This window comes from Mustela putorius, unplaced genomic scaffold (assembly GCF_011764305.1).
Source record: "Mustela putorius furo isolate JIRA1106 unplaced genomic scaffold, ASM1176430v1.1 tig00000561_pilon_pilon_pilon, whole genome shotgun sequence".
NCBI lineage: Eukaryota > Metazoa > Chordata > Mammalia > Carnivora > Mustelidae > Mustela > Mustela putorius.
This window is the reverse complement of record NW_025421415.1, coordinates 428,503-451,398: the sequence shown is the minus strand read 5'-3', so window position 1 is coordinate 451,398 and position 22,896 is coordinate 428,503. Positions and strand designations below refer to the sequence as shown.

At 40.5% G+C, this 22,896-nt stretch overlaps 1 protein-coding gene across 3 annotated transcripts in view; it reads right to left on the bottom strand.

Moving 5' to 3' along the window:
* Positions 1–16,596, bottom strand: part of LOC101674446 (zinc finger protein 474) — a 57,728-nt gene extending 41,132 nt beyond the window's left edge. The window contains exons 1-2 of one of the 3 annotated variants that reach the window (XM_045081408.1): positions 16,412–16,596; positions 6,243–6,397 (exon numbers count right to left, since the gene is read on the bottom strand). The gene's annotated coding sequence lies outside the window, so the exon portion shown is untranslated. The remainder of the gene's footprint in view (positions 1–6,242; positions 6,398–16,411) is intronic. The other 2 variants (XM_004761361.3, XM_045081411.1) reach the window with 2 other exon arrangements.
* Positions 16,597–22,896: the final 6,300 nt, after the last annotated feature.

Sequence of the window (22,896 nt, the reverse complement as noted above, 5' to 3'; positions counted from 1 at the left end):
TGTGTATTTTAAGTCATACCTTGGATCAGAAATATCAGGAAACTTTAAATAAACAGACAAGTTTAGGAAAAAATAATAAAAGAAACCTGTCTTACAAAAAAAAAAAAAGAAAGGAAATATCAGGATATCTGATTAGAAGAACACAATTTAAAATCAACGGTGTGATTATTGATTTTTCCACTTTCTTACGGTTTTACCGCCTTCTGTGTTCTCTCTTGCTTTGCTTTCATTGTGTCCACTGTCTGTCTGTCTCCATTTTAGGTGTGGAAGGACAACCCCAACACAATAGAGAGGGTGTCATTAGGAAGGGCACCCTATGGTTGATTCTACTGTCAGTTTGCTCTAGAGCCATAAGGCAGTGCTGACCACTCACACTAGAAAAGTGTGGCTTATAATTTTAACTCTGTTATATTCTGGAAGAAGAAGGATTAGAAATGATAAGCCCAATATAATGATATGAGTCCTCAAAAGTGGACAGCCTTTCCCTGAAAGAGGTAGGACAACCAAAGAAGAAAGGGGCCCAACCACCCATGGCTAACTTGAAGATGGAGGAAACGAACTATATATGCTAAGGAATGTGTATGGCCTCTAGAAGCTGGGAAGACCAAGGAGACATGGGGCCTCCAAAAAGGGCTCCTAAAAATGAACACAGCTTTGCTGACACCGATTTTAGCCTCAAGAGACCCATGTTGGATCTATGACACAGAGAACTATGAGATAATGAATTTGGGTCGTTTTAAGCTGCTAGTGTTATTGTATTTTGCTACAATAGCAACTAAAGCATCCCAAAAGAAAGAGACCAAACTGTGAATGCAGACTTCTGCAAAAATGTTACTCAATTAGTTTTGGCCACACCGTACCCCAGAATTTTAATAGTTCACAGTCACCCAGCTCTAGACTCCACTGGAAACACCACTGCGGGGACTCTATCCCAGGGCATCAGGTGGCCTGCTAGAATGAGAATTATAATGCAATTCACCTTATGGTAACAAAGGCATAAATATTCATATAATATTATACAGGAGAGTCTCATCCAGTGTGACTTGGGAAATAATTCTTTCAGACTTGGCATTCTCCTCAATATGATCTATATAGCTTCCCTGTCTACATGTCAAGCTTGTATCCCCCTTGCCTCTTTGACTGTATTCTTTGTCTTAGCATCTACATAATTCCAAAAGGTAGAGTCTTTATTGACTGCTCATGGCTAACTGACTCTATTTTGTGTTCAGGGTTGTGCTGTCTGCATGACAAGGGTCCCCTTCTCTCTTTTCAACTGTGTTGTGAGGACCACTAACAGTCTTCTCCAATGATGGAGCTGGATGGTTAAACCGTTCTTAGGTGGAAAGGTCATTATCAGTTTGGATTCTGAGCTGAAGAGCCATTTCCGTTTTGTAGAGCAATTTCTTATTTGGGATTGTAGGGTATCAGATATGCCACTTTGGCATAAGGATTATTTTGAGTTGAAGGCAATTGGGAAGAAGAAGATGTCAGAAAAGCTCTCTGCTCTCACTCTATTTGCCTAAAAGCAAGACATAAATTTGTAAAGACGTCTCTCTTTCCCAAATCAGGAAGGAAACTCAAAGGCAACTCTACTCTTGTCAGCTCAGAGCCAAGCACCAAGAGGAAGCTACACACAACATCACTAAAGAGCCCTTATCTTCTATTAGTTTCCCCCATATATTTACTTCCTGTATTTTGCCACCCCTAAAAGCCTAAATCTCTTTGCCTTGTTACTCCTTCACAAATTTATTGTTTTTTGTTAAGATGCAATGTAAACATCAAATTCTGACCACCCTAAGAGTTTCTCATCCTGTGTGTAAGTATGAGGCACCAGTTAATACACTCTTTCTCTTGTTAATCTGTCTTTTTTAAAAAAATGGATTTCTTTTTTTTTTTTTAAAGATTTTATTTATTTATTTGCCAAAGATCACAAATAGGCAGAGAGACAGGCACAGAGAGAGGAAGAAGCAAGCTCCCTGCTAAGCAGAGAGCCCGATGCGGGGCTCGATCCCAGGACCCTGGGACCATGACCTGAGCTGAAAGCAGAGGCTTTAACCCACTGAGCCACCCAGGCGCCCGTTAATTGTTTATTAGCAATATTCTGTAGGCCCAACCACTGAACCGAAAAAGGTATAGAAACTTTTTCCTCTTCCACAGAACCCTAGGATAAAAAGGATCCCCCAACATGTTGTGCCAATGTCATTTTGTTTAATCCCATTAGATGGCATCAGTAGTTCATGGTCAATTACAGTTCAGCCATTTCATACCCATGTATATGCAGTACATAAATACGAGAAAAGCAAAAACGAAATTTGGAATATACTGTAAAAATAGTAGAGGACCATTGGAGATATTGCCTATAGTGCTCAGAAAAAAAGAGGTAGATTTGATTTTAATACCGAGGTGACTGTTTGATCAGTAACTGTGTCATATTTGGAAGTTCTGATAGGTAGAAGAGGGTTGCCCTGGATAAGTCACTGCATTAACATGATGTAGCTACCTAAAATATGGAACTTCCTTTCATGTTTCCCTGTCTGTGTGCTCCTCACAAAGAAGAACAACTTGGCAATTCAATGTCAGAGTGTGTTGTTTAAAGCTGGGGTGAATGTTTGGTCTGCCTTATCATTGTGTCCCCAACCCTAGTTGTGGCCATGTGATCTGCTGTAGAAGATCTAATTGTAGAAGTTTGCGCTTTCCTAGGTGCTTCTCATCCCATTTGTTTTTTATCACACTGTGATCCTTTAAAGTGTGTCTTGTTATCTAGATAATAAGAATTAATGTTAATGTCTAAGGTCTAGAGATGATATTATATTCTTAGTCGCAATTTTTATTAAGATAATTGTGGATGCACATGCATTTCTAAGAAAAAAAATATAGAGATCCCTTAACCCCTTGTCTGATTTCTCTCAATTGTAACACAGTGTAAAATTATGATATAGTATTTCAATCAGAATACTGATATTGACACAATCCACTTTGATCTGTATTCATGTCTGTGTGTATTAAGCTTTGTACAATTTTATTGCCTACAAACATAAGCACCACTATAGTCAAGAGAGTGAACAGATCCAACACCATATGATGTCTGATGTTATCAATTTACACCCACCTCTCTCCCTTCCGCTGCCCCCTCCAAGTCCCCGTCTCTTATTCCTTAAACACACTAATCTTTCCTCCATTTCTATATATACATGTTTAGTCATTTCAAAATAGGATCAGGCAGTAAACCACCTTTTGGGATTGGCTTTTTTCCCAGCTTAATTCCCTGCTGATATATCTAGTTTTTGTTTGTTTCAATAATTAGCTGTTTTTAATGGCCGAGTACTATTCTATGCTAGGCATGTATCAAAATTTGTTTTACTTGTTCAAGAACATTCAGGCTGATTACAGTTTGGCTATTACAAGTAAAGTTTTACACATTTGTGTGTAAAATAGCAATGTCATTTGGGCTGGTTTGTGAAAGAAGAATAGGAGTTACAAAGGGAGAAGGACATTTACAGCTGACACAGATAGCACCATAAGCAAAGGTAATGGGAACCTAAAAGAACATGATGTGCTAGAAAAACTGTGGGGCTTTGGTTTGTGGCAGGAAGGACAGGTGTGTGTATGTGAAAGTTTGTGGAGGAGGGGTCTGCGTGTGTGTATGTCTATAAGCAGATGGGGATGTAATGAGATGTGAGTAGATGGATGTAAGTTGATGAGTGTATGTATGGGTGAGAGTATACCTGAGTGTAAGTATGTAGATGGATAGAGTTGGTCCGTATGTGAGGACCAGTACAAGTAGATGGGTAGGCCTGTATTATGGGTGGAAATATGTATGAGTCTACAAGTGTATATAACAGAGAATGTATGTATGTGAGTGTGTAGATGGGTATGAGTACACGAATGTGGGTTGTACATGAATATGAGTGAATAGATGTGTGTGTATGGATATAGGAAGAGATGGGTGTGAGGCAAGGAGAGATAGACGTGAGCGTGCGAATCAATACGAACTATTAAGTGTGGTATGTGTATGCATAGAGTTAAGTGTATTTAGATGAGTATGACTGGGATGCATAGATAGGTGTGAGTGGATGGTTGTGAGTGTGTAAACGTTTGTGTATATGTGAGTTGATAAACAGATATAAGTGTGTGTGTGAGAACAGGTAGTATGATGTGGGTGAAATGGCAGAGGAAAAGAATGAAGAATAAAAGAGAGAAGTAACAAGGAAAGAAATTTGAAAACAAAATATCAAAAGCAGTATAGCTACTTTTAGGAAATCTGATTGCCTTACAGGAAATGAGGAACCTTTACAGATTTTTCTTAAACACATGCAACATATGATTGAAAACATGTCTTGAGTAATAAAATCTGGCAAATATCAACATTTCACATCTAAAGACTACACAAAGGAAGTTCTTTAGTTTCCTAAAAGGATCCATTACAGAATTTTCTCTAAAAGCAAACATTTAGAAGGAAAATAGATCACCCTGATCTACAAAATGTAATTTGTATCTAACTTCTTGAAACCATGTGTACAACACAAAACCAGACGTATATGTTTCTTCCAGTTCTCAAAATCTGTTGAATGTTGTTTCAAACAGTCACCGTCATGTCCCATCTTATGTTACTAGTAGCTGACACATGTCTAAATATTTTTGTTAAAAATCTTGACAAATACTTCTGGACCAGAGAGTGAACCTCTGCTGTAGATTTTTGCGGTATTTAGACAGAATTTTTAAAAATGAAAGAATTTATTTTAAAAGCATCTTTCCTTTGGATGCTAAACCAATTCCTAATTCCCCTTTCTGTGTGGCCTGGGATTAGGTCACTCAGATCTTAAGTTTGATACCATCACATCTAGGAAAAAAGTCCAAGTTCAAGCTAACCATAAAACCCCTGGTAAGGTCTAATTTACTAAGAAAAAGTAGCTTCTAGCAAAGACTCTAGTAATACTCTCATTAGTCTCCATTCCAAAGTACTTTTTGCATAGTCCTATAAATTCAGACCTAACTGAAATGCTAGCTCCAAAATGCTTATCAGTTGTGGAATCTTGGGATATGTAACTTCTAGGTGTCTCAGTTTCGTCTCAGGTTTAGTGGGATAATAATACCTTGCATAGTTATTGTGAGCCTTAAACGTAAGAGAAAATGGTTAGCATGCTGTGTGGTAGGTGGTAAGTGTGTTATCATCATTGTCACTATATGGCTTTAATGTCTGTCTGCTTCTCCATATTTTCACAAACCCAGCAGGTGGGAAATGTAATTACGAGACTAACTATAGATTTCTGAAATTATTCTCCTTTTGCTAAAATATTATAAGGAATTTCAAAGTTGAGTTGGCTAACTGAAATCATATTTTATTTTGTTTTTAAGATTTTAATATTTTATTGATTATTATTAATTTATTGATGCATCTGGGGCTCAGTCTCACCACCCTGAGATCATGACCTGAGCCAAAATCCAGAGTCAGACACTTAACTGACTGAGCCCCCCAGGTGCCCCAAATCATATTTTATTAAAAGATATTCCGGGGTGCCTGGGTGGTTCAGTTGGTTAGACATCAGTCTTTGGCTCAGGTCATGATCTCAGGGTTCTGAGAGTGAGTCCTTCTGAGGCTCCACACTCAGCGGGGAGACTGCTTGTCCCTCTGCTCCTCCTCCCTATTCATGGTCTCTCTCTCACTCACTCTCAAATAAATAAATAAAATCTTAAAAAAAAAAAGGAAAGAAATACTGAAACTTAGGAGAGAAAGGAGTGCACTTTTTTAAAGTTAACAAGTCTAACTACTATGAAATCATCACTTAACTCCCCCTCCCCAATATAGGCAGATTGGATCTGAACTGGGTGCTAGAAAAAAATGCTCCAATACATGAATTGACTGGAAAAGAACTGGCCCAATCACGTTCCTGTCTTGGGGAAAAAAATAGTAATGGTTGCTCAAGCCAGACGAAAGTGAGAGAGAGCTGCCATGTCCCAGCAAATAAGTGATGCTTGGAGGAAGGCAGAACAGAGGGCACAGGAATGGCTGGGGGTGATGACAGGCTAATGACAGGATAGCTGGAGCTGCCATTGTTACTTGGGGACAGAAGACATGTGATGTTCCACAGTCTTTACATCTTACTCTGAGTGTATAGAATATCCATGCTCCGGGAACATCATGACATTCCTACCAGATACGAGACATGACATGACATTCCTACCAGATATGAGAAGATGTTATCACTGCCAATCATGTCAGGTATGAGAGAGGAAGCACTCACCTCAGAGGTGGAAAGGCAGTGACCACGTTGGGTTCGTGGAGCTTGACTGTGGACAGGCCAGTTTCTACACTTCTCTTTAAAAGGGAAGCAGGCTGTGGTCTCTAGTTCTCCTCAGATATTTCAACAATTCAAGAAAGAGCCTGATGAACATAGGTCTGAAAATCAATGGGGGTAATATCTGGTTATTAATGCTCTATTCAGCAGAAATAGAAAGAACCTGGTTGAGAAGTTCCTTTGACGATCCTCTAGAATTCTGAAACTTTATGAAAAACTGCCTACTAATTATTTTGGTGTCTGGACCAGAGAACAGAGTCTACTCAACTCTCTGGCTCAGGAGTCCCCTGGAGCAGGTAGGTCTTGTGGTTCCGGAAGCCTAGTTTTTAGATTCCCTTGCATTTCCATGCATGTATCCTTCTAATAAATGCCCCACTGTTTGAGGTACTTGAATGTGGTAAGAAGGCCTGCCTGGATTAATTTAATAATTCATTCATCCCAGAATGCTGCCTCTGGCAGTAGAGTCCAGAACAGATATTTTGTGACATAATTTTTGAGTTCCCTTCGCCACCACAAACAACACCACATTATTGGACATAAGTCTTATTGGACGTAAGGTTGGACATAAGTCCAACCCTTCCAACCATGAGTTAACAGGCTCGTTTTCACAACATGTTTACCTCAATTATGTATTCTTAAGATTTTGCATCACTACAAATAAAGAAAACCCTACTCTTGTCTCTTCATGAAATAGAGGCATATCTTTTTATCAAAGTAAGAAGTCCGGAGGTCATCTGAGGCTCAACAATCCTGGTGCTTCAGTGATGGTCTTGGCTTTTCCCTCACGGTTGTAACTACTGTACTAGTACCATAGTATTTTTTAAACCATGTCATTTTCTTGTCTTTCAATAGAGCAGATAGGCCAGTCCTAGTGTCCCCAGTCCTAAGGTCTAGTTAAGCTCTTCTCCTGTAGGTTTTTTGTGATGGTTCGCAGTTGGCCCATCAACCTATGTCTGTGAGACACCAATACAAGGCATCACAAACATCCTCTTCCTCTCTTCCTCTCTCTTCCTTTCCTTTTCCTGAGTTTTCATGCTGGGAAGCCCTATCTACAAAAGGATGTTCCACTAGGAGACAAATATGTCAAATTTCTCATGTGCCTCCTAAGCTGCCTAAAAAGGATTTCCCTTTCTCTCTGTCTTGAGAACTATTTTGTTACCCTGGATCCCAGGGTGGGAAACTACAGTTGAGAAACCCTTAGTGAAATCTGCATTGGCTTTCAGCAAGCTTTGGCAATTTCTCAGTGCTTTACTTTCTCCCCGCCCCCCACCCCCCAATGTTCTGTCCCCACAGAAGCTTTCATTTAAATGTTTTAAGCTGGTTTCCATTTATTAGTTCATACCACCATGTTCCTAGTTTTCAAACACCAAGATCTTATATACCATGTTTCTATTTAAAAATATATAGAGAGAGAAGAGGTTGACGTATCTCAAGACGCTATGGAATCAATATTTGAAGATGTATAGATTTAGAATCTATCCTGCAAATACTGAACAGAGGAACGACGACTTTAGGCTACAAACTCAATCCTTGTTGGTTAATTGTAAAATCCGGTTACAAAATTAACATTGAAAGAGATGCCATCACATTAAAGATGAATTATTCAGGGACGCCTGGGTGGCTCAGTTGGTTCAGCCACTGCCTTTGGCTCAGGTCATGATCCCAGCATCCTGGGATCGAGTCCCACATCGGGCTCCTGGCTCGGCAGGGAGCCTGCTTCTCTCTCTGCCTCTGCCTGCCTCTCTGCCTGTGCTCGCTCTCTCTCTCTCTAACAAATAAATAAATTTTTTAAAAATCTTAAAAAAAAGATAAATTATTCATGAAGCACTCAGACCTATTTTATTTAGAAAACCAATGGATAGTGTCCAATTAACTCATTTCAGCTACAGCAGTATTCCACTGCTGCTTATCAATAAGCTTGTCCTGGGAGTCTCTGCTAAAAATTCATTTGCAAGTTTCTTATCACCCATAAATATGCTAATAACTAAAATAATTAAACGCCACTTGACATAGTCTTTGACATAAGAAATACACTAACTGAAGAGGAAAATGTGGTTTTAATTTTTGTTACTCAAAATGTCATGTGTTTCATATATAAGATGGTTCACTTGGAACTAAATAGACAAAGTAATCCAAGATTTATCTTATTCTTATGTTGCACAATCATTTTGTATTTTTGAAGGGAAATGCCATGAACTGATTCAAATAATGTAAATCCTTATTTTGTTTTACACATTTATGACTTCAAAATGATCCATAACAGTTTTTTTCACAAATTAAATATATGTATATCTATCTTTCCAATGAAATTATACATATATATATACACACACATATATATGTGTGTGTGTATATATAGTTGCTTAGCAACAGGCTGGAATTTTTATTAGCTATATTTATTATCATGTCACTGGGGGTCACACACCAGAACACACAGACACACACAGACAAAGACACAAATACACACACACATCTCTTCACATATTCTTTCTAGGTCAGAGAATATATTGAGAATCATCGCCATAATCATCACTTAGCAAAGAATGGATGCCAGGATCCATCTAGCACTCATTTGGTAACAATATGTTGGATTGGAATCAGATGGTACTAATAAGGACAATCATTGGCTGAAAACTGAATTCTGACTCTACCCGCAATTGTTTCTTTCTTCTCCCATCGTCATTCCTTCTCATTTTGCTCTTCATTCGTTTCACTGTCATTTTCATAAAACCACCCCTGACCCTATCTCTGGACTGGGAAGAAGTCACAGCGGTGGTGAGTTCAGACTGAAATGATCATGAGGGTGTTTTCCTTTGCCCCAGCTCTCCAGCGAGGTTCTTGATCCTAGCGTGGACTGGCATGGGAGAGGAGGGGTGGGGAGGAGAGAGCAAGAGGAAAGGTAAAAGGCACTGCTCTAGTAGACACTAGAACATTTGGCTTTTCACCCTTCATTTTCTGTATGATCACCTATTAATGATCTGCCAGAGAAGGAAACCTCATATCCCCCTCCATTCCCCTTCTCCTTTCTTTCTGCTCACCATCTCATCTCTTGTCTTCTCTGATTTTTATCTTCATGCATCTTCTTTCCTACATTCTTTCCCACCTCCTACCCTTTTGATACTGGGTAACTCCATGTGATAATACATTCATTCAAGTAGAAACATCACCACAGGGGCGCCTGGGTGGCTCAGTGGGTTAAGCCGCTGCCTTCGGCTCAGGTCATGATCTCAGGTCCTGGGATCGAGCCCTGCATCGGGCTCTTTGCTCAGTGGGGAGTCTGCTTCTCTCTCTCTCTCTGCCTGCCTACTTGTGATCTTTCTCTATCAAATAAATAAATAAAATCTTAAAAAAAGAAAGAAAGAAACATCACTACACATATCGTTGATGCGGCTGGTTATTCCTTCTAGACATTTGGCCTGCCCACCTGAGTTTGCAACCAGGTAGGTGAATGGACCAGCCTCACCCGCCACAGGCTGCTTCTGCAGTAGCAGGGGAATAAATAACCCTTCCTGCGTGCCAATCTTTTCCGGAGTAGGCATATTCAACTCTTTAAATCCCAAAACAGGTCCTACACATCCCTGGGTTAAATGTTCCATGGTTGTCCCTCCACTCTGAAATAAAATCCAAATGCTTAGCCACAAAGTTCCTCTGTACCTGGTTCTTTCTTTAAGTCTCTGCCCTGGTCCCTCTTTACTCTCCCCTGCTTGCACTCACGTTTTATCCATGTTCACTTTCCAGGTCCTCAAAGAACCTGAAGTCCTTCTCACTGCAGCGTAGGTCAGAGAAGGGACTGGAAAGGGCTTTGCTCAGGCTCATGCCATGGCTTAGAATCTTCCCCCAGTTCTTTGCCAAGTTTCCTCATATTTTCTCTATTTACATATCATCAACTCAAAGAGAGCCATCCTGACTACGCTTCTCTCAGTACTTTCTCTCTCTCTCTCTCCCACACACATACCGATGCACATACGCACACATGCACCAACGTGCAGAAGTACATGTGTGCATACACATGCATATACATGCACACAGAAATACATGTGCATACCACAGGACTTTTGGACAGGAAGGGCTAACAGCCAGCTTTGTAGTATCTTCTCAAGTCTTGGGGATCTCTGAGCATCTTACCTTGCTCCTTATAATCCTCCGGAAATTAGGAATTAGTATTCTAGCTTTAGAAGTGTAACTCCCCCAAATCGGAGAGAAATGAGAATCCATCCAAGGACTGAGTACTGGACCAAACCCTCATGACAAAGACAGTTTTATCAAGTGATAAGCAACAAACATCAATGGCCTGGAGCTTCCTCCAAAAATGGGGATAATTGACAGGCACACCAGAGGTGACACAGAACTTGCTAGCTCAGGCCGTGGGTGCTGTGTGACTAGAGAGAAAGCTGAAGAAAGATCTAAGAGGTTGGCTTTCCTGAGCTGAACTTATTCTTACGTTGTCCCTCTTGGTCACACGCATTCTGAATGCAGATGAGTCTCAAAGTTTAAATCTTGGAAGTGTTATCTCTTTTGAAGAGAACCCCAAAGGACTGGGTGCTCAGAGAAAAAAGAGATCCGTAGCCACAGCCCTTTAAATGCCCATGTGTGAGATGGGAAGCTATTTCAACAGAACTGAAGATTAGACAAGTGTTAGGAAACCATGGCTCACTAGCCAATCTGGCCAGCTGTCTGCTGCTTTCTGTAAATAAGGGTTTACTGGACCAAGTCGCACTTACTCGTTTCTGTGTTTAGCTTTGGCTGCTCTTGCCCGACAACTGGAGAGCACATGGCTTACAAGGCCTCAATTATTTACCATCTGGGCATTGAACAGCCAAAGTTTGATGACTCCTGAATTAGAGCGTACAGAGGAGAGTCCGTTTTATTTTAACAGTGAAACATCCGATTACGAATCAACATGAATTATAAAGTAGCGCTCAGTGCAAGCAGAATTCTACCAGGTCTTGCTTGCATAGGACTCAGTCAGGCTTCTCACAGAGACTTCTCTCAAACAACAACAAAACAAGCAGAGTCTCTTGCTGTATTGCACTCAGGACATTCTCTGCAGCTTGTCGTCACTCTGAATTTCTCAACAGCTTGCCTCCCGTACGTTTTCCCTCCCTGCTGCCCCGACTTGGTGCCCACTATGCTTGATGCCATACTTGTATGCTATGATGTTCTGCATACGCTGCTGTGTTTTTAAAACTCCACGGGAATCACCACCAGCTTCCTCAGGAAGGGTGTTCCACAGCAGTTCACATTCTTCACCATTTATGGTTTTTTTTTTTTTTTTTGCTTTCTTTTGTTTTTTGTTTTTTTAAGAATTGCGTGTATTTTTTTTTTTTAAGATTTTATTTATTTATTTGACAGAGAGAGAGAGATCACAAGTAGGCAGAGAGGCAGGCAGGGGGAGAGGAGGAAGCAGGCTCCCCGCTGACTGGAGAGCCTGATGCGGGGCTCGATCCCAGGACCCTGAGATCATGACCTGAGCTGAAGGCAGAGGCTTTAACCTACTGAGCCACCCAGGCATCCCTCTAATTTTTTTTTTTTTTTGGTATAATACAAATGTTCTTAGTTAAGTTGCGTGTATTCTTGAATATGTTTCATTCACCAGAGAAGTTGGGAAAATTATTTAAGATGATATCACATATTCATTTAAATTATTTAAGCACCCAGAAGGAACAGCCAAATTAAAGTCCAAGTTTGTGAAGAAATTGCTCTAAGAAATAATACATGAAATTCAAATGCTAAAATAATCTGAAAAATGCAAATGAAAGAAATGATAGTTTGCATCCTGAGGCTCAGAAGGAATGGGTATCTTTTGATAGGGATAGCAAACTTGGAAAGGCTGAGGAAATGTTCCTTAGTAAACACTTGAGTGTCAATAATTTTCTGTCAATTCACAGGAATGTATGAAGACAATTAACCGGATGTTTATTTTATCAGATATGGATTTTTTTCTCTATAATTGTGAGGAATACATTGTTAAATAGGAAACAGAGATTATAAGTAATGTTTCCTTGCAAAAATTATGGGCCAAGAAATAGTTCCTTTCCCTCTTGCTTTGTCCAAAGTCATGCCTGCAATATAGTAGACATTCAAAAATTACTGAAGGATGAAATGAAAATTAAGTTTACATATCATTCTGTATAAATACATTTGAAAAATGCATCTCGTTTGCTGGGATTATCATTCTTGAATACATTTATGACTGTACATTTTTGGGTTTTGTTTGTTATAGAATCACTTAAAATCAGATTAAGTCCAGGGAAAAATTTGCTCAACATGCAAGAAAAAAATGTCCAACTTAACACAAACTCTTACGCATCGTTCCAGTGGCAAGAAATCATGGAAGGACTCCACTTGTATATTTGTTTTAATACTTGCCGTACTACTTATAAGCCAAGATGAGCTGCTTTATTAAAAATTAACAATGCCAGTAAAGATAGATAAATTGGTTCATGTAACAGAATAGAATCCAGAAATATATGGTTGGTTCACATACGCAGTCAATTCATTTTTGACCCAGATGCTAAGACAATTTAATGGAGGGAATAAAATCTTTTAAACAAATGATGGTGTAACAACTAAATACATGTAGGGGGAAAGTTAATATCAATTCTCTTCTTTCACATGTGAAAATTCAAAGTGGATCATAGAACTATTATAAAAACTATAATATGTAAAATGTACAAGTATAAAAACTATAAAGCTTTAGGAAGAAAGCAAAGAAAAATATCTTTATGAATTCAGTAGATACAAAGACTTCTTAGACAAAACACAAAAAAGCATTAAACTTAAAAAAAATAGAATTTTAAAATTTTCCTTTGTATTAATTAGAAACTTCTGTTCTTTAAAACTATCATCAAGGGGCACCTGGGTGACTCAGTTGGTTAAGCAACTGCCTTCTGCTTGGGTCATGATCCCAGGATCCTGGGATGAACCCCACCTCTGGCTCCCTGCCCAGTGGGGAGCCTGTTTCTCCTTCTGTCTCTGCGCCCCCCAACACTGTCTCTTGCTATCTCTCTCTCTCTTAAAAAAATAAAGTCTTAAAAAAAAACCCATAAAACAAAAAACACCATCAAGGAGTGCATGGGTGGCTCAATCAGTTAAAGCATCTGACTCTCGATTTCAGCTTAGGTCATGATCTCAGGGTCATGAGATCAAGCCCCCAGTCAGGCTCCGCACTCAGCATGGAGTCCGCTTGTCCCTCTCCCTTTGCTCCTTCTCTCTCTCTCAAATAAACAAAAAAATAAAATCTTAAAAAAAAACCCAAAACACCATCAAGAAAATTAAAAGCCAAAGTCATAGATTGGAAAGAAATGTTTAGAAGACATATATTTGAAAGGATTTATTATATATATCTATATCTATCTAGCTATATATATAGATGGTCATAATTCAAACAAAACAATTTTTTAAAATGGGCCAAAGTTTTGAATAGATTATGCATAACAGAAAAAGTATAAATAGTCAATAAGTTCATGAAATAAAATTTGACATCATTAGCTGTTAGTCATTAGCAAAATGCAAACTAGAACCAGAGATACCACACATGAGGATGGCTAAAATTAGAAAGGTTGCTAATACTGAGTGTTAGTGAGGATGTGGGAAAACCGGAACTCCCACACATGCCTGGTGGAAGTGTGAAATATATAAACACTTGGGAGACCAGTTTGTCAGAATCTCACAAATTTAAACCAACACCCACTTACTAACATGGGCATTCTATCCCTAAATCATCACCCAACAGAAGTGAAAACATACGTCCACAAAAGACATATATGAATGTTTACAAAAGCTTTTACTCTTAATAGTGAAAAAAATCTAAGAAACAACACAAGCATATCTCAGCAGGTAAACGCATAAGTGAAGGATATTCGTGGGATAGAATAGTACCCACAATAAAAATGAACAGACTTCTGATACAGTGATCCTACTCAAAAATATTTTGTTAAGGGGCGCCTGGGTGGCTCAGTGGGTCAAGCCTCTGCCTTTGGCTTAGGTCATGATCTCAGGGTCCTGGGATCAAGTTGCACATCGGGCTCTCTGCTCAATGGTGACCCTGCTTCCCACCCCTCTCTCTCTGCCTGCCACTCTGCCTCTCTCTCTCTCTCTGTCAAATAAATAAATAAATTTTTTTTTTTTGTAAATAAAATCTTAAAAAAAAAAGAAAAAAATATTTTGTTGAATGAAGAGTCAGGTGCAAAGAATATGCTGAATTATTCTATCTATGAACAGACAAAGATAATCTGGAAGGGAGAGAAAGAAGATCCGTGATTGCTGGTTGGGGGGCTGGGTGGGTGGAGAATGCACTACAAAGGGTAATGGACATGTTCTTGTATTGATAACACCCGGTGGGTAGATGGATGTAATCCTTTGTCAAAACTCATCAAACTGTGTACTTAAAACATATGCATTTTACCGGACGTGACGTATACATCAGTGAAGATAATATAAACAAGAAAGGAAACATCTAAAATGGACAAGAAAGGTAACCAGATAGTTAATAAAAGCGAGACAGCGATGTCCAACATGCTCATGTAAAAATGCTCAACTTCATTAGTCAGGGGAATGCAAATTGTAGACACAGTGACATATCATTTCATACCCATTATAAAGTCAAGCATACATCTACCATCAATTTCAGTGCTAGGTCTGAACCTGAGATACATGAAACCATATGTTTACCAAGAGACTTGTGCAAGAGTGATTACAGCAGCTTTAGTTACAGGAGACACGAACTGAAAGCAAGCCAAATACCAAGGAGCAGGAGGAGAGAGAAACAAATGCAGGATAATCCTATAATGCAATAATACTCACCTATAAAAGGCATTGAGTTAGAAACATACCCAGTAACATGGGATCATCTCAAAAACATTCTGCTGAGCCAAAGAAGTCAGATACAAGTGTGAGTCTATTCCTATGAAGTTCACAGACAGCCCGGTTATTCTCTAGTGATAGAAATCAGAACAGTGGTGGCTCACGGAGGGACAATGGACTACAAAAGACATGAGGAAGCTTTCTGGATGATAGAAATGTCCATGTCTTGCTTAAGGTGATGGCTTACAGCATTATGTATATTTGTCAAACTCACTGATTTTAGGCTCTTGAATTTAAGAACTTAGGGTCCTTTGCATTTCCCCACATACATTTTATCTCAATAAAGAATCTGCCGATTCATCTGAGTAACTCTAGCCTTTCTCACCCCTTTCTTTTTCAAGGATAATTTGGCTAATAAACATATAATCCTGGGTTAATGTAAAAAACATTTCATCTACTTTCATTGAAGACAATTATTTTTAAATAATTATACATTTAAATAGTATTATTTTTGGGGCACCTGGGTGGCTCAGTCAATTGAGCGACCGACTCTTGGTTTTGGCTTAATTCATGACCTCAGGGTCGTACGATGGATCCCAGCTTTGGGCTCTGTGCTCAGAACAGCGTCTGCTTGATACTCTCTCCCTCTATCCCTCCCCCTGCCCTACTCTTTCTTTCTCTCTAAAATAAAAGAAATAAATAAAATCCTTAAATAATATTATCTCTTCAATTGGAATATTATCTCTTCAATATTATCTCTTCAATTATCTCTTCAAAGAGAAATTTGGTTCTCTTTTAGCCCCTTAAACATTGACTCCAGAGTTCCCATTACTGCCAGCACCACCCAGTGAAGTAAAATGATACTTGTTACTTTGTCAGTCAAGGGTTTTTACTTCGTGATTCATTATTTTATTTGGGGTTTCTTTTCTTTTCTTTCTTTCTTTTTTTAAGAAAATATTTTATTTATTTATTTCACAGAGAGAAAGAGATCACAAGTAGGCAGAGAGGCAGGCAGAGAGAGAGAGGGGGAAACAGGCTCCCTGCTGATCAGAGCCTGATGCAGGGCTCGATCCCAGGACCCTGGGACCATGACCTGAGCTGAAGGCAGTGGCTTAACCCACTGAGCCACCCAGGTGCCCTGAAGTTTCTTTTCTCTAGTGAGATACTATTTATGACATGTTAGCGAGATGGAAGTGGAGGAGACCAGGATGGCCTAACATAAGCCTCTATCATTAGTGGAAAGGTAAGGTTGGAGACTGACTGATTAGTTAGACAACAGAGGAAAAGCACACTTTCCAAGAGAGCCTCACCTGGCAAGGTTTGTTTTCACCCTTCTGCTTCAGCTTGTGTCATGGCCTGATGAGCCCCTCAGGGAGGGGGCTGGTAGAAACAGGAGCAGAAGAGCTGGGAGCTCCAGGATTCACATGCCCTCTTGCAGGAATTCTTGAGTATGTACGGTTGGGCTGCCAGGAAGAGAAACCCCAGCCTTTGTCGCCTAGAGAGGTATCCTGGCAACCTGTCAACAAAAGGGACAGCACCGAGTTCTGTAGCGACGGACGGAAAAATCCAGAACAAGGGGTGGAGGGACTCTGAAACCAATAGTACAACAGGTATGGATGGATCTCAGCTTTCTTGGAAGTTGACTCCAGTGGACTGAACCCCGAAGGAGGAGAGGTGCATGAATTTAAGCCACAAGGCTCTTTTCAGGGAGGAAATGGAGTGGAACCCCTTTTTCAAAGGAAGAAAAAGGAAGATTTACTGTCTTACTGATCTTGTCTAAGGTCTTCAGAAAGCAACATCTATAGTCAGGAAGCTTGGCCTCTTACGGAGACAAATGGGAGATTCTCCATGAAGATGTGGACGTTAGGGGTAGTTTATTTTCTAATGTGTCTCAAGTCACAGCAAATGACTTTCAGAACTCCAGTCAACATTTCAAAATGTATCTGAAAGAATGCTTTTTCTAAGCCCCCTATTGAAAAATACTGAGACGTTAAGTCAATTGTGGTACATTCTTACTTTGAAATACTCTGCGTGCACTAAAGCTCCCGAGGTCAAACGGTTTACAAACGTGGGGAAAATCCACAGTCTCTTTGTGGGAAGAGAAGCTCCGAAAGCAAGCAAATGCTCTGATCTCATCAAACCCTGCGTAAGTGCGCACATGTGTGCCCGTGCTCGTGCATAGCTCGTATATTGTACACCAATATATTTCCAGTAGGAGCTGCTTCCTTACTCCCAGATAACTGATTTGGGAAATACGGGTGATTCACAAGACTGTGCATTCTGTTGAATTCATGTCTAGAGACCCTGCAGGATGATGAAGTTCACATCCTAACTTTCTATAATGCTCCAACGATGACTATACAAAGAGATTTAATAATGCTTCATTGTACTATCCCCAAAGTAGTTCCAATTTGGCTGTTTTTCTTCTGAATCCTTTCCTAAAATGCCATAGATAGAGCACGCTTGAAGTGACTTAAGAGCTGCTCTAAGGGTGGGAGCGAGGAAACTTTGCTTTACAGTGGGCTTTTTCCTAATTTGTGGGTCCCCAGTCAATTTATTTTGTACTTGACCCGAACTCCATGATTTCTCGGCCCCATTGTGAGCTGAGTGAGATAAGACACTGCTCAGTCAATAATCACCGTCCCACATGCACCCACAGGATTCCGTTCAGTGGCCAGCCACTTGGGCCAGATGGCAGAAGAACAGATAGGGAACTCTGGCCTAGGGCAGGACAGCCCGGGAACACACGGACAGCAGAGACTGCCGAGCTTCAGTGGGGCAAAGGGTTCTTTTCCCCGGCTGGAGAGACTGCTCTAGGGGGAGCCCGAAAACAACAGGTCCTCCAGGAGCGGCCATAAGAATCTGTTGGGCAGCTAACAGCACCTTCAGAGCCCTGTCCTCCCTGGTCGGGTGGCTGACTGGCCAGCAGCTTCCCTGCCTTTACCAGAGCTGCTTCTGAAACTGGCTGCCGAGGAGCTTTTGCTTTCTTGTAAATTTGGGACCCATGTGAAATTCATGGGGTGGTAGTTTCAGCTTAAAGCGACCTTCGGGATGTTCAAGTCTATTTCATCTTGGCCCCACAGGCCTTCTTAGGTCTCTCGGTCTTTCTTGGTCTTCTCTTTCTCGGCCTTTTAGAGAGACCAGCGCTTTTGAGCTGTTTGTATTTAACCGACGGAAAGATCAAGCTCACAAGGCAACTCGGACATCAAATAGCTCTTACAACACAACGTTTTGATGACTTAAGTGTAAACGAAGCAGAAACATATGGATTCCATTTCCCATAAATCACACACGGTCCTTTAAAAAAAAAAAAAATCAATCAAGGGAGAATGTGCCCAGCACGATGTATTCTGTTTGCTCGAAACCAAAACATCTGAAGAATACTTGGAGGCTGATGAATCCAAAATATTTACCCCTTACTGTATTTAACATTGAGGAGAAAAGCCCTTGATTCAGGGCAACAGCTTAAGTGCTCGCATGTGCTGAGTGGACGACCAGCAACCCATCTAAGATGCGAGGGGACTGTGTTCCCTTTTCTCTTCCCTCGCCAGATACTCAGCTCAGCCGTGGATCAAAGACACGGATGCCCTTCCTTAAACAGATTTAGTCCAGTTTGGTGTTGCATGAGCTTTTTCTCACCTACAACAATTGAGAGTTATTTCAAGCTCTTGGCTGCCCAGTCCTGTTTTGTGTCTCTGTGGGCTAATGCCAGGCTCCACCAATAATAGAGATCGGACCCCTTGTGGCAACAGCCCTACCACAAGGAATTCTGGCTTAGGTTCCCTTCATAAAGTCACAGCTGTTGTGCCTGCAAGAGCCCCTGACTTTTTCATTAAAGGAATAAATCATGGTGATTTTTATGGAGCGGGAGAAATACGGCTCCTTGCCGGTTTCTCTGATGGTTCTGATGTCCCTTTCTTGAGGCAAAACCCAAGTCCCCCTCTGAAAGCAACTTATAATACTTTTGAATACTTCATTCTTTATACAGTACAGGGGCTACATTCTGTGTGCAAGATTTTTTTTTTTTTTTTAATGGCAGCAGCAGGAGCTCAAACAGGATGTTTGTGAAGTTTGGTAAAATAGGTCCATGGGCTGTCTTGTTCTCTTCTACCCGGTTATGGTTTACTTTGCCTTTCTGTCTCACTCAGAGACGGCTACTGTCCATCATCTCAAACCCTTCCACCACCCTACCAGGTGAAGCATCAGGACCCTTGTCCTACAGATGAGGAAACGGCATTGGAGGCTTTAAGCAACTTGCCCTTAGTTTCGAGGCTAATCCCAAAGGAAGTCAGGGACTGAGGTGTGTGTCCTTCTGGTGCCCAAGGACCCCTTTCACAGCCTCCTGCAAGACCTCACTGCCAGACTGCCACCCAGAACAGTCTGATCTCAAGAGAGACAGTTGTTCTCCTAGCCACACCTTTTGTCACAAGGGAAGAGTTTTATGTGCTGCATTGAATTTGAAGATGTCTCAATGTAAACATTTGCAGAAAGTGTCCTGTGGTAGATTAGAAAGGGCAGAGGAAGTGAGTTAAATACAGACTTTTTAAGATAAAAAATAAAGTATATTTGATGCACCAGAGTCTTTCTCAACATATCTTAAGGCCCCGAGAACGCCTTGTCCCAAGACCGTATTCCTCAACATTTTTTTTTATTGCTCTCTCTCCAAATTATTTTATATATATATTTTTTTCTAATCACCCCAAACGAGGAAATTTTAATAGCACAGATAAACTTGTTATCTGTTTATGCATTATGGCCCCATGATGGGCCATGAACCAATGTATTATCTAGAATTATGTCACCCCCGAAGCCGATTTATACTGACTCCATGGAATGCACGCCTGAGGGACATACATCCAAAAAGCTGACAAGGTTGACCTCTGATAGACACAGAAAAAGTGACCAAGAGGACACAGAAACCATGGAAACCTTCCTAAACTGCCAAAACAAAAAGGACAACAAATTGCCCTTCAGCTGCGTTCAAGAGATAAATGGATTTGTGGGTGGAAGCCAATAAGGGTATGATATTTTCTATGCACTTGAGTGGTTTACCATAGAACCAGAACTCTTGGAGCTAAAGTGGGCTTTAGAATAGCCTCTAGTCCAGCCAACTGTCTCCAGGCAAAAGTACATAATTGGCCTGACTTTTTTAAATTGATGAGGCAGGGGACATGAAGTTATTTGTGTATGTGCCATGGATTTCAAACTCAGACTCCAGTGAAAGAAAATGGTCAAAGGACTCTCTTGCTTTATCCTTGGCATAATGAAAAACACTGTCGGGGCAGAGAGAAGGATTTTTTTTTCTTTTGATCTCGCCTCCTATGGACGGGGGGATGTTTTTTTCAGATTTTATCTAGGCGCTCCAGGGGATTATAAAATATTTTGTAATATACTGTGTTGTAAATCCTCCTTTTTTGAAGGCCTATGATTCTCGGTTTTAAATATCTGCTGTGAATCTGGACAACCCTTCACAAGTTCTGGCTCTCTCCAGAATGTCCTGACACACCTCTCCATCTAGCTTCCCTTCCCCGTTTTCAATACTCACCACAGCCAGCCAAACACAGAACTTGTACATACTAGGTGCCCACAAATATTTACCCACTAAGCTGGGCACACACCTTTCTTTGTTAAAAAAGATGATGTGACTAGCTTGGTTGAAGGTAGTTAAAAGTCACAAGATGTTAAGGCCAGATTAATCCTTAAAGTTTTCTACTTAATGCAATATAAACATTTTGAAATAATTTGGCCTCTTTTTCAGAGAACTGGCAGAAGTCCAATGCCTTATGGCATGTGAATAATAAATATTTAATAAATACTTAATCACTAGTTTATTGCCCACAGATTTCCAAAGCTGGTTTAAATTAGAGTGCTCACGGCTGATAACAGTCTCATATTTTACCTTTCCATGTGCATTTTATGAAGGGCATTTCAAACTCTAAATTGAAAACTGTGGGTTATAAAGGGATTCCCTCTTATTCTCATTTTTTTTTTAAGATTTTATTTATTTGACAGAAAGAGAGCACAAGCAGGGAGAGCAGCAGACATAGGGGAAGCAGGCTCCCCACTGAACAAGGAGTCTGATGTGGGGCTCGATTCCAGGACTTTGAGACCAAGACCTGAGCTGAAGGCAGACGCTTAACCAAGTGAGACACCCAGGCTCCCTCATTCTCATTCTTTCTATAGGTCTCAGAGGGAGGGACATTTCTTTTCCAGTAACTGGCTTCCCTGGTTAGTCCCTTCTCTCTGGCACCTTAAATTTCTTCTATTCTACTGGCTTCTTCCCTTCACACTTTAGATAGTCTCAGGTGTTCTCTATCTTAGAGACAAGAATCTATGCACTTTCTCTCTCTCTCTCTCTCTCTTTTTTTTTTGCACTTACTCTCTTTTTCATAAAGAGTGGTCCAATTTCCTGCCTCCCTTCTCATGGCTTCCTTCAGTTTTTATCCCCTCTTCACCTATTATCTGGTTTCTATCTGCTTTTCTCCCTGAAGCATCATCTTAGAATCTCATCAGTGGCATCTCAATCAGCCCATCTAGGCATCTTTCCACCCTCCATCACCTTCGGTGACTCTGATGTATTTAACATGGTCACCCTCCAACCCATTAGAAATTTTCTCCTCTTAACCACCCATTGATTAAAAAAAAAAAAAAAAAAGTACACATTCCCCAGGTTACCTTTACAACTTGATTATATAAATACGATCAGTCAAGAAGTGAGGAGTGCAAAGCCTAAGTCACAGCCCACGGTTCTGGGATGAGTCACGAGAGACATGGCAGCATGTCAGATGGCAGTAAGGATGGCCATATTCTGAGACCTAGGAAGAAAGAAGAGAGGTCACTCTTGTTGTGCACCATGTCTTGTGCCAGGCAATATGCAACTTGGTTGTCCCTCTGCTCTGATAGGTTGGAGTTTTCTGTCTGTCTTCACTCCCTGATTTCCCACAGATCTTTGCTAAGACAGAAACTTGGTTAGAGTGGCGACTCATGAAAGCTTTACCAAAGTATTGACCCGTATCAGCAACACCAAGTTTGTTTGTCTTACAGAGGCTCATGGTAGAGGCAGACCATGCCTTAAGATGAAGCTCTCTTTTCAGAGTACAGCCGACCATGTCCTCATTGCCCTAGCAAGGTACCTAATGAAGTTAGATTGAGAGTACATGGTAAGGCACACCAGGAAAAGACAACTAGGCTTGGTCCAGATACCAATCCTAGCCTGACTATAAGAACCAAAATAAAAGTTGATGGGAGAATCATCCTCTGAATCATTACTTTTGAACTGATGGTGATTCTTCCCTCCACCCCAGGGACATATGGTGATGTCTAGGGTTTTTCTGGTCAGTCACATACGGGGTTGTGGGAGTGTTACCAGCATCTATTGATAGAGGTCGGGGATATAGCTAAACATTTTACAATGCACAACACAGCCCTCAATAGCAAGGAATTACGTGGTTCAAAATGGTTCAAAATGTCAATAGTGCCAAGTTTTGTGCTCTAGACTGTGTTAAAATGAGGATGCTTTCTTTCTTTCCAGAATTAAAAAAAGAGGCTCTTTTCAGACTCATGGTGCATAGCTAAGGGATTACATTACAAATGAAGCAGCAGGCATAGAAAGTCTAAGTAGCTTAGTCATAATTCTGCAGCCAACAAGTGAGGACACCTCGGAAATGTGAACACAGGCCCTGTCTGCCTGACTTCAAAGCCTATACTCTTTTCCACGTCACCTATCCCAAGCAACTAGGTGGCAGACTTTCAATCCTATGTGACTAAGTGTAAAATCACTTCTGCAATGTCAAAT